At 49.7% G+C, this 17294-nt stretch overlaps 1 long non-coding RNA gene across 1 annotated transcript in view; it reads right to left on the reverse strand.

Annotated features, from left to right (window-relative positions):
- The window catches only part of LOC140409177 (uncharacterized), a 30738-nt gene extending 16008 nt beyond the window's left edge, over positions 1-14730 (reverse strand). Inside the window, exon 1 of the long non-coding RNA XR_011940299.1 lies at positions 14428-14730. This is a non-coding gene — a long non-coding RNA (uncharacterized lncRNA). The remainder of the gene's footprint in view (positions 1-14427) is intronic.
- Between the last annotated feature and the right edge of the window lie 2564 nt (positions 14731-17294).

Consider the following 17294-nt stretch of genomic DNA (forward strand, 5'->3'; position numbering starts at 1 on the left):
AGCTTTTGATGCTCCTGGCAAATGGAGCAGTTTTGGGCCACCTTCTCAATGTCGGTGTCGATGCCTGGCCACCAGACATAACTCCGGGCCAACATTTTCAATTTGGTCACACCTGGATGCCCATTGTGCAAGTCTGTTAGTATCAGCTCCTGGCCTTTTTCCGGGACAATCACACGCGTCCCCCACAAGAGGATGCCGTCTTCCACGCTGAATTCTGACAGCTTGGAGGAAAATGCCCGCAACTCGCCTGGGAGCTGTCTATGCTGCTCACCATACAGGACTATGTGCCGAACTATTGACCGGACTGGCTCAGTCTGGGTCCACTCACGGATCTGTGATGCCGTGACAGGCAAGGTGTCCATAAAATCTAGGGTTGCAACCACCTCACCAATCGTGGGGGTCGACATGGGTCCGGTCGATAAAGGCAATCGGCTCAGTGCGTCGGCATTTGCTATCTGCGTATCTGGTTTGTGCTCCAGAGAATACTCGTATGCAGCGAGCAACAAAGCCCAGCACTGGATCCGTGCAGAAGCGATGGGCGGTATTGGCTTATCCTCTCTGAAAAGTCCCAGCAGAGGCTTATGATCAGTCACAATAGTGAAATAGCGGCCATACACGTACTGGTGGAAGCGTTTCACCGCAAAAACCACTGCCAGGCCCTCCTCGATCTGCGTATACTTTTTCTCCGCTGCAGTCAATGTGTGGGAGGCGAAAGCTATCGGTCGCTCGGCCCCGTTCTCCATCTTGTGGGACAGGACGGCCCCAATACCATACGGGGATGCATCACATGTGACGAGCAAAGGCTTTCCAGGATCATAGTGGGTTAGTAACCCAGACGACGACAATTGTTGCTTTACCCGCCGGAAAGCGGTTTCTTGCGGCTGACCCCAAACCCAGGTGTGATTTTTCTTTAGCAGAAGGTGCAAAGGGGCCAGCGTAGTTGCCAGATTGGGGAGGAACATCCCGTAATAGTTTACGAGACCGAGAAAAGAACGAAGATGCGAAGTGTCAGTCGGGACGGGGGCCTGTTGAATTGCACGCACCTTCTCTGCGACGGGGTGCAAACCTTCGCGGTCCACCCAATGACCTAGGTAGACTACTTCCTTTGCCTGAAATACGCACTTTGTAAACGGACTCCAGCCTCCGAAAGGCGTCTAAGGACAGCCTCCAGATTTTCCAAATGTTCCTGCTCCGACGTCCCTGTAATCAAAACGTCATCTAAGTAGACAGCCACACGTGGTAAACCTCTCAAAATGCCCTCCATAACACGTTGAAGAATTGCGCAGGCAGAGGATACTCCAAAGGGCAACCGTGTATATTCATACAGGCCCCGGTGTGTATCAATCGTTACATATGGTCGGGAGGCAGGGTCCAGCTCCAACTGCAAGTAGGCGTGACTCATATCTAATTTTGTGAACGAGAGACCCCCTGCAAGCTTCGCGTAGAGATCCTCTATGCGAGGCATTGGATATCGGTCGAGTTGGGAAGCCGTATTCACTGTAAGTTTATAGTCGCCACATAAGCGAACTGTGGCATCTGGCTTCATTACAGGTACAATTGGTGCTGCCCAGTCAGCAAAACGGACGGGCCTGATAATACCCAAACTCTCCAAATGAGTGAGCTCCCCTTCTGCCTTCTCGAGCAAGGCGTAAGGCACTGGGCGCGCCCGGAAATAGCGCGTCGTGGCTCCTGGTTCGACTTGGATATGGGCTACTGCCCCTTTTATTTTCCCCAAACCAGGCTGGAATACATCTGGGTATCGTCCTAGCACCTCAGTCAACCCTTCAGAAACTGTTTGGAGGATGTGCTGCCATTACAACCGCAGATGGCGCAACCAGTCCCGACCCAACAGGCTGGGCCCATGGCCGCGCACCACGTTAAGTGGGAAACCCCCCTCCTGGCGTCCATAAACAACAGGGGTCATTGTAGTTCCTGCAATGTCCAGTGGTTCCCCCGTGTAGGTGGCCAACCTGGCCTGTGAGTCGGTTAATGTAAGGGTCTGTATACCCTGCTTGATGCGGTCGAATGTCCTCTGGGCGATCACGGAGACTGCTGCGCCAGTGTCCAACTCCATCTCAAGCGGGTGGCCATTGACCCGTACTGTCACCTTAATGGGGGCCACACGGGGAGCTGCCACACAATGCAACTGCAGGCAGTCTTCCTCCATTTCCACGTCCTCAGGAGTAGTCACCGTAGGTTCAGCCCCTGGGAGGAATGTCTGACGGCCACTGGCGTCGGTCCGGACGTTGCCTCGCCCAAGATCCGCAGGAGTGCGGGGGGACGTTTTTGGACGGAAGGGGTTGCGCCCCAAGGCATGCACTTCCATTCCCTGTAGCTCCTCCACTCCTCTTTCTGCGCTCTCTCGGGACAATACTATTTGAATGGCCTGTTGAAAAGTCAATGTTGGCTCAGCCAACAACTTTCTCTGGGTGGCCGCATTGTTAATACCGCAAACCAAACAGTCGCATAACATTTCTGACAAGGTCTCACCATAGTCACAGTACTCCGCAATCCTGCGTAGCCTGGATAGAAAATCGGCAAGGGATTCTCCAGGGGTCCTCTCAGCGGTATTAAACCGGTAACGCTGTACTATCGTGGACGGGGTTGGGTTAAAATGTTGCCCCACTATATTCACAAGTTCATCAAACGTTTTGGTGTCCGGCGCAGCTGGGTACGTAATGCTCCTAATCACCCCAAACGTATGCGGGCAGCAGGCGGTGAGCAATATGACCACCTGGCGCTCGTTTTCGGTGATATTGTTTGCCCAGAAATAGTAACGCATCCGTTGTGCGTACTGGTTCCAGCTTTCCAGCGCAGCATCAAAAACATCCAAACGTCCGTTCAGAGGCATGGTATAATAGAAAACAACTTCCAACCTGTATCCAACAAAAATCCAGGGAGGTGGCTTCAGCAGTGTAGACAGCTATTCACTTTAACCTTCGTCGCCAGTTTTGTGAGGGCCACGAAGAATCCAGCACGAGGTTTAAGGATACAAAGTAATAACATTTATTTACAATAACATATATATATATAACAGCAGTACACTTGCTGCACACTCCTTCCTGCTGGTTCCTAAACTGGCCAGCTTTATTTATACTAGGAGTTTACTAATGGTTTCTCCGCCCCGCTCATTGGGGAAGCTCATACTCCCACAGGATTGTGGGATTGTCATTAGTCCCCAGCCAATGGTAAGTAGGCAGGTCATAACAGTGGTAAACCACTGTTGCACCTGTATTAGGTGATGTACGGTAGGACCTGTACTACAGGTTCGCTGGTAGTCCCTGTCTGTATAAATATGCGAGTCCTCCAGCCAGCAGCCATTTCGCCAGCCACTGTGGGAGGCCACACATCTGATAGCAATAAAGCCTCAGTTGGATTCAACTATCGTCTTTGTCCAATTGATTGTGCCTCAATTTATTGCCATCAGTTTCTAAGGATGGACGTCCGTATCAAAACGGATCGCCTGCAGCTGGATCTGCACTCAAGCGACGCCAGAAATGACTTCCAGCACTGGCGAGCTTGCTTCGAAGCGTATATCAATGCGGCACCAACCCCTGTCCCAGAGGCTCAGAAGATTCAGATTTTATATTCCAGGTTGAGCTCCAAAGTCTTTCCGTTAATCCAGGACGCGCCGAACTACGCCAAAGCCATGACTCTGCTCAAGGACAACTACGCACAGAAAACGAACATGCTCTTCGCCAGGCACGCACTCGCCACTCGCTCTCAACTCCTTGGTGAGTCCATAGAAGACTTCTGGTGGGCCCTAATCCCGCTAGTCCGGCACTGTGACAGTCAGGCTGTTACGGGCAAGGAACACTCAGACCTCCTTATGCGGGATGCTTTTGTGACTGGAATTGGGTCAGATTTCATACGCCAGCGACTCCTAGAAGGGGAGCGCGGGACGGGCAGCGTTGGCGGGACCTCGCAGAGACTAAAATGCTAGCACTCTCCATGACGGTTGCCCTGCGCAATGTCCAGTCCTACACCCCCAGCCATGCGGCCCACCCCTCCTACGCTTCGTGGACCCCACAGACAGCCGCCCCAGTGGGGGAGCTGCCCGCCCAATACACCTGCGCTGCACGCCAGCCAGCGAACACCGGGGGGGGCCCCGATGCTATTTTTTCGGCCAACAGTAGCACCCCCGCCAACGCTGCCCGGACCGTGCTGCCCTTTGTAAAGCCTGCGGGAAGAAGGGCCACTTCGCCACAGTGTGCCAGGTCCGCTCAGTAGCCGCTATCGCCCCATCCCCCTCGGTCACGGACAATGCGCGCTACCATCCCCCCCCCTCAGACCAGTGCGGCCAGTGGGCGCCGCCATCTTCCCCTCCGTGCAACATGTGCGTTTCATGGGCGCTGCTATCTTGTTCCACCCCCGCAACGTGCGTTCCATGGGTGACGCCATTTTGTAACCCTCAAGATCTTCGGGCGCTGCCACCTTGTCTACCCCTCAGCACATGGGCACCACCAGCATTCCAGGACCCGGGCTCACCAGCCGCCCCATTACGCGACAACCAACCAAGACTCGCCTCCATGTCAATCGACCAGTCTCGTCCGCATAACCTGACCAACGCATCCACCAGCGTGAAAGTCGACGGACATGTAACCTCCTGCCTGCTGGACTCCGGGAGCACCGAAAGCTTCATACACCCGGATATGGTAAGGCGCTGCTCCCTCACGATACACCCCGCCAAACCAAAAATCTACCTGGCCTCCGGACTCCATTGCGTAGCGATCCAGGGGTACTGTACGGTCACGCTCACGGTCCAAAGCATAGAATTCACCAGTTTCCGCCTCTACGTCCCCCCGAATCTCTGCGCTGCACTAATCCTCGGCCTGGACTTCCAGTGTAACCTCCAGAGACTAACCCTGAAATTTGGCGTGCCCTTCCCACCCCTTACTGTGTGCGGCCTCGCGACCCTACAGGTCGACCCACCTTCCCTCTTTGCCAATCTAACTCCAGATTGCAAACCCGTCGCCACCAGGAGCAGACGGTACAGCACCCAGGACAAGACCTTCATCAGGTCCGAAGTCCAGCAGCTGCTCCGAGAAGGCATCATCGAGGCCAGCAACAGCCCCTGGAGAGCTCAAGTGGTAGTTGTTAAAACTGGGGAGAAACACCGAATGGTCGTGGACTACAGCCAGACCATCAACCGGTACACGCAGCTCGACGCGTACCCCCTCCCACGCATATCTGACATGGTTAACCAGATTGTGCAGTACCGGGTCTTCTCAACGGTAGACCTGAAATCCGCCTACCACCAGCTCTCCATCCGTCAGTCGGACCGTCCATCCACCGCCTTCGAGGCAGACGGCCACCTATACCACTTCCTTAGGGTCCCCTTCGGCGTCACAAACGAGATCTCGGTCTTCCAAAGGGAGATGGACCGAATGGTCGACTGGTACGGGTTGTGGGCCACCTTTCCGTACCTAGACAACGTCACCATCTGCGGCCATGATCAGCAGGACCACGACGCCAACCTTGCTAAATTTCTCCACACCGCCACTCTCCTAAACCTCACTTACAACAAGGAGAAGTGCATGTTCAGCATGAACCGCTTAGCCATCCTCGGCTATGTGGTCCAGAACGGAGTACTGGGGCCCGATCCCGATCACATGCGTCCCTTCATGGAGCTCTCCCTCCCCCACTGCCCCATGGCCCTCAAACGCTGCCTGGGGTTCTTTTCGTACTACGCTCAGTGGGTCCCAAACTATGCGGACAAGGCCCGCCCACTCATACAGTCCACCCACTTTCCCCTGACGGCCAAGGCCCAACAGGCCTTCGCCCGGATCAGAGCTGATATTGCCAAGGCCACAATGCATGCCGTAGATGAGACACTGCCCTTCCAAGTAGAAAGCGACGCATCAGACGTCGCCCTTGCCGCTACCCTAAATCAGGCAGGCAGGCCCGTGCCATTCTTTTCCTGCACCTTTCATGCCTCAGAAATTCGGCACTCATCCGTCGAAAAGGAGGCCCAAGCTATCATTGAAGCTGTGTGGCATTGGAGGGATTACCTGGCCGGCTGGAGATTCACTCTCCTCACTGACCAACAGTCGGTAGCCTTCATGTTCAACAACACACAGCGGGGCAAGATCAAATATGATAAAATCTTGTGGTGGAGAATCGAGCTCTCCATCTATAAATATGAGATTATGTATCGCCCCGGCAAACTGAACGAACCTCCAGACCCCTATCACGAGGTACATGTGCCAGCGCACAGGTTAACCGACTCCGGGCCCTGCACGACAATCTTTGTCACCCAGGAGTCACACTGTTGTACCATTTTATTAAGGCACGAAATCTGCCCTACTCCGTCGAGGAAGTCAGGGCAATCACCAGGGACTGCCAGGTCTGTGCGGAGTGAAAGCCACACTTCTACCGGCCGGACCGTGCGCGCCCGGTGAAGGCCTCCCGCCCCTTTGAACGCCTCAGCGTGGACCTCAAAGGCCCCCTCCCCTCCACCGACCATCACACATATTTTTTCAGTGTGATCGACGAATACTCCAGATTCCCCTTTGCCATCCCGTGCCCCGATATGACGTCTGCCACCTGATGTGTTGGGTGCTCTGGATCCGTGGAACACATACAGGCCACTAACACTTAAAATAGCACAACACTATTTTATTACGTTAGAAACTGTTGAACATACTTTCACCGTGGGTAAACACGATGTTAGATTAAACTAAAGACCTGTGCCTGTCCGAACCAGTCTATGCACTCAGCACATGGTGCTGTAAGCTGTAAGCTCTGTCCTTGTAGGAGGCTGTATCCCGAATGAGCGGGAACTCTGATGTCCCCTGTCTTTATAGTGAGTGTGCTCTAACTGGTGATTGGTTGTGGCGTTAAGTGTGTTGATTGGATTTGTTGTGTGTCCATCAGTGTGTGTGCATCTGCACCATGATATACTGGTGTATATTATGACACCAGCTTCATTAAAGCCCTCAACACAATCTTCACTCTGTTCGGTTTCCCCGCCTACATCCACAGTGTCAGGGGATCCTCATTCATAAGTGATGAGCTGCGTCAGTTCCTGCTCAGCAGGGGTATCGCCTCCAGCAGAACGACAAGCTATAACCCCGGGGAAACGGACAGGTAGAAAGGGAGAATGGGACAGTATGGAGGGCTCCTCCCGCTGGCAGGAGGTCCTCCCTGATGCACTCCACTCCATTCACTCATTACTCTTCACTGCCACGAACAATACACTCCACGAACGTCTTTTTGTCTTTCCCAGGAAGTCCACATCCGGGGTGTCGCTCCCGACTTGGCTCGCAGCTCCGGGAACACGTCAGACTCCACAAGGCAGACCCGTTGGTGGAGAGGGTGCACTTGCTCCACGCAAACCACCAGTACGCATACGTGGCGTTCCCTGACGGCCGCCAGGATACTGTCTGCCTCAGGGACCTGGCACCAGCAGGTTCGACCCCCTCTGCCCCCGGCACCACCCTCCTCTCTCCTGTCGCTCCCAACAGCACCTCCCCAGGACCATCCGTTGCCCCCCCTGCCCACGCCCGACGATGAAGAGGATTTCGACACACTCCCGGAATCACCATCGACCAGATCAGCACCAACATCGCCGACACCACTGCGTCGCTCCCAGAGGAACATCAAGGCCCCGGACCGGCTAAACCTCTGACCAGTCCACCAGACATCAAAGTACATTTATTTGCTCAAATCATGTAAATATTAACTCATTGTTGTATATAGTTATCGACCACCCCCGCCGGACTCAATTTTTAACAGGGGGTGAATGTGGTAAACCACTGTTGCACCTGTATTAGGTGATGTACGGTAGGACCTGTACTACAGGTTTGCCGGTAGTCCCTGCCTGTATAAATATGCGTGTCCTCCAGCCAGCAGCCATTTTGCCAGCTGCTGTGGGAGGCCACACATCTGATATCAATAAAGCCTCAGTTGGATTCAACTATCGTCTTTGTCCAATTGATCGTGCATCACAATTAAAGTGATTGCAGTTCAAAACAAACAAACAGCTCTTCCCCCTCAAGTACCATGCTGGTCAAGTGATTTATTTGAAAAGGCATTGTTGCCCCCATTCCAAAGGTGAACTTTTGACATTTTTGTAAAAACCATCCAATAAGTGATTAGTATTATTATTATTACACAGGATTCCAATGTCAGAGGAATTGAATCCCCAATCCACAGGAGCAAGGTTTTTCTCCAAGTTAGATACCAAAACAGATATTGATCAGTTAATTTGGCAGCGGAATCTCATGAAATCGCTATGTTCAGGACACCATTGAGAAGATACGGCTTCCAGAGATTACATGTTGGTTTATTCATCAGTCAGGGTCTGGCCCAGAAGTATATGGACAGGATTACAGAAAATATCCTTGGATGTGTATGCATTGCTGCTGATATTGCAGTGATGGGCAAAACCAAAGAAGAGCATGACCAAACTCTGCACATACTGATAACAGTCAGTCATCGTGAAGAATCTGTCTTCAACAACAAGAAATGCCAGGTGAATGTGAGTCAGATTAATGATCTCAGTTCTATCGATTCATGTTCCAGGATCTGTCCTGACCCAAGCAAATATCGAAGATTTATGAGACATGCCCCCTCCCCTTGACAAAGAGGAGTTGCAAAGATGTCTTGGATACTTCAATTTCTCAGCAGAAAACATACCTAACTTTGCAAAGAGTGCATCATCACTTAGAGAGCTACTAAAGAAGGATGTATAGGTACGACAGGAGGACTATCAGCACGTGTTTGAGTAACTTAAACAGGCATTGTCAGGAGAGAGATACGTTCTACAAATCTACAACCCAATAAAGAGATTGGCACATCTCAAAAAGAGTTAGGAGCATGCATCATGCACAATGGCAATATTTCATTTGGTTCCAAATGTCTTTCACAAACAGAATCCAATTATCTGAACATAGAGCATGAGACACTTGCTCTGGTAGCCAGTATCACAAGGTTCCACATGTAGCTATTTGGTAAAAGGTTCAGTATGGAAACTGTCCACAAACCATTTGGAAATGATTTGATGCAAGCCACTCATAAGTGCGCCACCCAGACTGCAACAACCTCTGAGAAAAACACAGGGCCGCAACTTCAAAATCCATTATAAGCCTGGCAAGTTATCCAATCTGGAAAATAGCTGTGGCTGTCTCATTTGATCTACAGGTGTAGAAGACATTTATAATGTCGATCTGATGAATTTTGGTCAACATAAGTGTAACCAAGGTCAAGAGAAAACAGCAAATGATCCATGACTGAAGGCATTATGGAGAGTCATTGTAGAAGGTTGGTCTGTTACAATACAAGTGTCAGACACCCTCAGATGTTTTTGCCCAGACAGTGATGAACTAATTGTTTTAAGAGACAGGATTTTCGGGGGAAAACATGTGTTTGTACCTGAACTCTTCGCCAGGAACCATTGTCACTGTTGCACCAGGAGCATATGGGCATGGTAGCACAGTGGTTAGCACTGTTGCTTCACAGTGCCAGGGTCCCAGGTTCGATTCCCGCTTGGGTCACTGACTCTGGAATCTGCACGTTCTCCTCGTGTCTGCGTGGGTTTCCTCCGGGAGCTCTCGTTTCCCGCTACAAGTCCTGAAAGACGTGCTGTTCGGTGAATTAGACATTCTGAATTCTCCCTCTGTGTACCCGAACAGGTGCTGGAATGTGGCGATATTCACAGTAACTTCATTGCAGTGTTAATGTCAGCCTACTTGTGACACTAATAAAGATTATTATTAAAGAGCAAACAAGGTGCCTGACAAGCTGTACGGTGTATTGGCCAGGGATCAACAATGATATCGAGAAGACCATGAGGATATGTGAAGCATGCCAGAGGCATCAGCCACATCAATGCAAAGAACGTTTATGCCCTCACGAAGTTCCATCTACAATTGCAACAGATTTATTTGCTATCCATGGCAATGACTGACTTCCAATCATCCGACAACTGAAGGATACTTCAAGTGCAGACAAAATTAGTGCATTTTTCAACTTGTTCGGTACACCTGAAGAGATCATTTCAGACAATGGGCCACAGTACACTGGCAAGCCTTTCAGGGACATATTTCAGGGACAGATTCTGCACGTTCTTCCCGTGTCTGCGTGGTTTCCACTGGGTGTTCCGGTTTCCTCCCACAGTCGAAAGATGTGCAGGTTAAGTGGATTGGCCATGCTAAATTGCCCTTAGTGTCCAAAAAGGTTGGGTGGGCTTACTGGGTTATGGGGATAGAGTGATGGTGTGGGCTTGGGTAGGGTGCTCTTTTTAAGGGCCGGTGCAGACTCGATGGGCTGAATGGCCTCCGTCTGCACTGTAAATTCTATGATTCTATGTGTAATAAATGGGACATAAACTATGTGACAGTTTTTCCACACTATTCTAAAAGAATTGTCACACCAAGCAAATGGTCCGCACTATTAAGTCGTTAATTGCAAAGTGTAGGGAAATAAAACAAAGATCTCCATACAACTTGTTACATTTGAGAGCAACACCTTTATACCCGTTTCTCAATGGCGTCAACATGGCCTCAGGGGCAGCGATTCTGACCCCCACAGGGGGCCAGCACGGCACTGGAGCGGCTCATGCTGCTCCAGCTGCCGATACCTGGTGTCAGATGGGCGCTGCGGGTCTGAGCATGCACAGTGGGACCAGCACCAATGCGCGCATGCGCAGTGGGTCCCTTCTCCGCGTTGGCCCTGACACAACATGGCGTAGGGCTGCAGGGGCCGGCACGGAACAAAAAGGGCCCCCAGCCCGAGAGGCCAGCCCGCCGATCAGGAGGCCCCGATCGCGGGCCAGGCCACAGTGGAGGCCCCACCACCCAGGGTCGGACACCCCTCCCCCTCCCCCCCCCCCCCTTCCCCCTTCCCCCACCAGGCCACTCCCGGATGCATGCACAGCGAGGTCCCGCCAGGTAAAAGCAGGTGTGAATGCCGCCGGTGGGGCTTGGCTTTTTTTGCGTGGCTGCTCAGCCCATCCCCCAGCGCCGCGCTAACCGTGCCAGCGCCAGTGACGCCGATTCTCTGCTCTCCGGAGAATCGGCAGACCGGCGTCGGGGCAGCGTGACGCGATTCGTGCCTGTCCCAGCGATTCTCCGGCCCGGCCTGGGCTGAGAGAATCCCTCCCCCTGCCTCTCTTCAAACCAGGAGTGACTAGACAGCAGTTAGATATATATATAGCTTAGTTAATTCCTATTGTTAAATACAGCTGATCCTTATTCTGATTTACTTTATTATCAGTGATAGTTCTGGAACAGTGAACAAACTCATTATTTTTTAATTCGTTATTCATTGAACCTATTTTGCTTTGAATTGAAGATTGGTAGTTTCTGTGAAATCTAATTCTGGAAGTAAAGCAAAGAGTAACAACATATTACAAACAAGTAATGTAACAACAATTACCCCACAAATCTCCCTTAAACTTTCCCCTCTCATCTTGAACATGTGCCCCCTTGTAATTGACACTTCCACCCTGGGAAAAGGCCTCTGACTGTCCACCCTGTCTATGCCTCTCATAATTAATTCGTCACAAAACACCATGGAGGGTTTCCTCAATGTGAAGACAGGATTTTATCTCCAGAAAGACTATGTGGTGATCACTCCTTCAACACTGCAGTGGCCAAATGCATCTGCGACTGGTGGGGACAAGGTCAAGTGGGTTTTTTCCTCTTGTTGGTTATGTCACCGTCTTCTGCACTGTCACCAGTCCTTAGGACTCAGTCAGCTCGGTCAGTACTGGTGCTAACCAGCCCCATTTAGTGATGGATATTGATGTTCACCATCTGCAGAACATTCTGTTCACTGGCCAACCTTAGTGCTTCTTCCAAAGTGGTGTTCAACATGAGCACCAACAGCTGAAGTTGAGCGGTGCGGGGTAGGAGGGAGGGGGACGATGCTGGGCTGTGGTAGGTATTAATCGGCATGGGGTTTCTTTGGTGCTTCACAGCACCAAGGACCCGGGTTCGATTCCCGGCTTGGATCACTGGCTGTGCGGAGTCTGCATCTTCTCCCAGTGTCTGCATGAGTTTCTTCTGAGTGCTCCGGTTTCCTTTATAAAGTCCGAAAAATGTGCTGTTAGGCGAATTAGTCATTCTGAATTCTCCCTCAGTGTATCCGAACAGGCGCCGGAATGTGGCGACTAGGGGCTTTTCACAGTAACTTCATTGCAGTGTTAATGTAAGCCTACTTGTGACAATAAAGATTATTATATAAAAGGTTATGGGGATAATGGGTGTAATAGGCATTAAAGTGTCTGATCAGCCATGATCATATTAAATGGCGGAGCAGGCTCGACAGGCTGAATGCCCTCCTTCTTTTCCTATGTTCCTAAGTGTCTTCCTATCTTTCCTGATAAACCTTTCTGTAGCGGTTTGATACAACTGAGAGGCTTGATAGGTCATTTATTCATTCATAGGATGTGGGGGTTGCTGGCATGACCAGCATTTCTTGCCCATCCCTAATTGCTCTTGAACTGAGTAGCTTGCTAGGCCATTTCAGAGGGCAGTTAAGAACCACGTTGCTGTGTGTCTGGAGTCACAGGTAGGCCAGGCCAGGTAAGGACGGCAGATTTCCTTCTATAAAGGACATGAGTGAACCAGATGGTTTCATGGTCATCATTAAACTTTAAATCCCAGACTTCTATTGAACTCAAATTTCACCATCTGCCATGTTACAACTGGTAAATTTCCTCTTCAAAATAAAGCAGACAACACTGGAAACAGTGGAGGAAAATCCCACAAACTCGTTTGAAAAGGTCAGTTCACGGAACCACCAGAGGAAATCTTGCCCTCACATATTTCAATGACCAGCAAATAAGATTAAATTTTGATCAGGTGCCAAAAAGCTGCTTCTAAATCAACCACTCGTAACTGAAAGCTACTTTCAGTCAGTGTAAAACATTCACTCTAAAACTGGTGTGAATGACGTAAAACGTGATGGCAAGCAAAAACATTTCAGAGAATGTAGTTTATCGGCAGATTTTCTCCAGTCTGGAACTTTGCTCTCAGTTTACAGTCTGCATAGACTTTTGTTCTGCAATTTATAAATATTCAATATTAGCCTCACAGAATTAGAGCTAATTATATTCACTCATATTTTCAGTTTCCAATTATGCTGGCAATGACATGAAAGAATATATCACTAGAGTTGTACCTCGGTGAAGGCGGGAACGTGAGTGAAGAGAGCGGGAGCTAAACAACTGCACGACAAAGGGCATTAATTGTTTTCCTCACCTCCCTTTCGCTTCACAGTCTGAGTGGTTGTGAATTTACCGACCTATGTACATACAGGTTTGTGAACTTCCATTCAGGCACGTCTCTTTGGGAATGGTGTTTAATTAAAACCATGTAAATTGGAATTAGTGGAGTCAGACGACTAAATAAAAATTGCACGTGCACAAGCTGTGTCGCAAAGCATCTATCAGCGATACCTTCTTAAATGCACAGTCGGCAGTTTGGCACTTGGTCATTTTTAATTCTGGTAGAGGACGTGGGAGAGAAACATCACCTCGCATGGGATCTTTCTCTGCTCCTCTAGCCCCAAATTTTCCGTCCCGTCGGCACCAGTTTTCTGGTGCAGTGCGCCCCCGCTGGCCAATGGGATTCTCCATACCGCCAGCTGGCCAATGGGGTTTCCCATTGTGAGCAGCCCCACGCAGTTGGGAAATCTGCCGGCTCAACTGGAGAATCCCGCCAGTGGAGAATCCAGCTCATCATCTCTCTCTTTTTCTCTCTCACTCGCTCTCTCTTCTTGGAACATAGGAGCACAGGAGGAGGAGTAGGTCATTCATCCCATTGATCCTGCTCTGCCCTTCAATATGATCGTGGCAGTTCATCCACTTTCATGCGTATTCACCACACTATTCCCTTTATGTCATTGGTGTTAGCACCTTTTGACGGAACCTTCCACATTTTCCTCTTTTGTATTACATTTTATTGTGGTTATTTCTTCTCTGCATTTTCTCTTTTGATCCATATCATAAAAGCATAGAATGTACAGTGCAGAAGGAGGCCATTCGGCCCATTGAGTCTGCACCAGCCCTGGGAAAGAACAACCCTACCCAAGCCCATACCTCCACCTTAACCCCATAACCCAGTAACCCCACCCCACCTTTTTGGACACTAAGGGCAATTTAGCATGACCAATCCACCTAACCTGCACATCTTTGGACTGTGGGAGGAAACTGGAGCACCCGGAGGAAACCCACGCAGACACGTGAGAACGTGCAGACTCCGCAGTCACCCAAGCCGGGATTGGAACCTGGGACCCTGGAGCTGTGAAGCAACTGTGCTAACCACTGTGCTACCGTGCTTCCCCAAATACGTACTCCTCTTCAATTGGCATATTGACCAAAGCAAACCTTCCTCAGCAGTGTTTAACAACCTGCCTTGTACTCAACTATCGGATTAAAAATAAGCCATGCAGTGAAGCCCACTTCAACCAGTTACTTACTCGTATGGATTATACAGAAGTTGCAGTATGGTAACAAGTCATTCGACCTAAGTAATCACAGTTGATGTTGATTCTCAACAATGTGAGGAGTTCCAATCCCATGTGTTCCCCCATCCCTTTATAGGGTTTTCCTTTGATCAGATAGCTAACCTGTTTCTAAATGTCAGCACTGCTACCTCTGCTAATACATTCTGCAATCTTGCAACCCTCCATTTAAAAAATGTTTCTCCTGCTCTGTCCTAATTCTGTTACATTTAATCTACCATCCTCTTGTTCTCTAGATCAAACTTGGAGGCACGACCCACGGGTCGGGAGGGTCACGGATCCGTCCTTCGCGGCGCTCCCGATCGCGCAAAACCCCGCGCAGCAGCCGGCCTTTCATAACGCCGGCTGCAAGAGGCCTTTAAAATTGCCGCTGTACATGTAAAAAAATTCGGCTGCATTGCGCGTGCGCACCCAATCATTGGCGCGCCGATGATCGGGTGCGCACGCGCAATGCGGCCGCTATTTTTTTTAAACGGTCGCAGCTTTTTGTTTTACAAGTTTGGTGGGGGTTTATTCACTTTATTCATTTATTTTATTCATTTTTTTTACAAGTTCGGGGGGGGGGTTTATTCATTTATTTTATTCAATTCATTTTTTTATTTTTTGTTACAAGTTAGGGGGGGTTTATTTAATAAATTTTTAGGTTAAAAAAAATGCAGAACTTTGGACAGATGGAGACGCCATAATTTCCGACACCGGAAGGCTTCACCTACATCCAACAAGTTCCATTGGAGGAGCGTGTACGAGGGCCAAAGGGACCCAAAACCATTTCCTCCATTTTTATCAGCAGCAAACAAGGTAAGAGAAAATGGTGGGTCGTCATGGTCGGCCGGCGTGGGTCGCGAAGGTCGGACGGCGTGGGTCGCGAAGGTCGGACGGCGTGGGTCGCGAAGGTCGGCCGGGTTGCGTCCCGAAGGTTGGCCGGTTGGTAAAAATGGGTCCCCAGAAAAAAAGTTTGAAGAACACTGCTCTAGGTTCTTCATTCAATGCAAATCGTCCAACTACTTACATCCTTCAGAATTTTAAAAACATTATCAAATTACCCTTTCATCTCTGTTCCAACAAAACCAGCAACGATTTTTCCAGTCTTTTTATTTGTGTTTTCTTGCAAAGTAAAAACCGAAAATGCAAGAAATGATCAGCAGATCTGGCAGCATCTGTGGAGAGAGAAAGTTTCAGGTTTGTGATCTTTCAGGGCAGCACGGTGGCGCAAGTGGTTAGCACGGTTGCCTCATGGCGCCGAGGTCCCAGGTTTGATCCCGGCTCTGGGTCACTGTCCGTGTGGTGTTTGCACATTCTTCCCGTGTTTGCGTGGGTTTTGCCCCCACAACCCAAAAGATGTGCATGATAGGTGGATTGGCCTTGCTAAATTGCCCCTTAATTGGAAAAAATGAATTAGATATTCAAAATTTATTTTTTAAAAAGGTCTGTGATCTTTCATCAGAACTGGGAAAAGTTAGAAATGTAATAGGAGTTGAGTGAGTGAATTGGGGGAGAGTGGGAAGAAGAATAAAATTAAAGCTCTGTGATAGGGTGGAAGATATGAAATGTCCAATGACAAAAGGTTTCATGGTACAGGAACAAAGTAGTCATGCGACAGTAAAGAAACAAAAGGTATGTCTGACGTAAAAATCAATAAGAAGCCTTACAACACCAGGTTAAAGTTCAACAGGTTTCTTTCGAATGACTAGCTTTCGGAGTACTGCTCCTTCCTCAGGTGAAAGAAGAGGTAGGTTCCAGAAACATATATACAGACAAAGTCAAAAATGCAAGACGATACTTTGAATGCGAGTCTTTGTAGATAATTAAGTCTTTACAGGTCCAGATGGAGCAGGTTAAAGAGGTGTGAATTGTCTCAAGCCAGGACAGATGGTAGGATTTTGCATGCCCAGGCCAGATGGTGGGGGTTGAATGGAATGCGACATGAATCTAAGGTCCCGGTTGAGGCCGTACTCATGTGTGCGGAATTGCTATAAGTTTCTGCTCGGCGATTCTATGTTGTTTCTGGAACCTACCTCTTGATTCATCTGAGGAAGGAGCAGTACTCCGAAAGCGAGTGATTTGAAACAAACCTGTTGGACTTCAACCTGGTGTTGTAAGACTTCTTGCTGTGCTCACCCCAGTCCAACGCCGGCATCTCCACATCATAACGGATTGCTGCCATCCAAATGGAACAGTAGAAGTCTTACAACACCAGGTTAAAGTCCACCAGGTTTGTTTTGAATCAGTAGCTTTCAGAGCGCAGCTCCTTCATCAGGTGAGTAAAGAGGTGGGTTCCGCAACCACATATATAGATAAAGTCAAAGATGCAAGACGATACTTCGAATACGAGTATTTGCAGGTAATTAAGTCTTTACAGATCCAGACGGGTTATCAGTTTCTGCTCAATGATTCTGCGTTGTCGCACGTCCTGAATCGCAGAATTGCCAAGCAGAAACTTATAGCCAAGGTTCGCACGCACGAGTACGGCCTCAACCAGGACCTTGGATTCATGTCTCATTACATTCACCACCCACCATCTGGCCTGAGCTTGCGAAATCCCACCAACTGTCCTGGCTTGAGACAATTCACACCTCTTTAACCTGGGGTTACCCCTCTCTCCAGTCGCTCCGTCTGGACCGGGAAAGACTTAATTACCTGCAAAGACTCGCATTCAAAGTATGCACGCGAAGTCTCCGAAAACTGCGAGCACATACGACCAACACCGTTGGGAAGTCGGCCCATCAGGGGAGGCGCATCGAGGAAGGGCCTCAGGTGACATCCTGAGGCCGTCCCTATGGCGATGTCCTGAGGCCATCCCTACGGCATGCGGCGTACTCAGC

Source organism: Scyliorhinus torazame, chromosome 3 (genome assembly GCF_047496885.1).
Source record: "Scyliorhinus torazame isolate Kashiwa2021f chromosome 3, sScyTor2.1, whole genome shotgun sequence".
Lineage (NCBI taxonomy): Eukaryota > Metazoa > Chordata > Chondrichthyes > Carcharhiniformes > Scyliorhinidae > Scyliorhinus > Scyliorhinus torazame.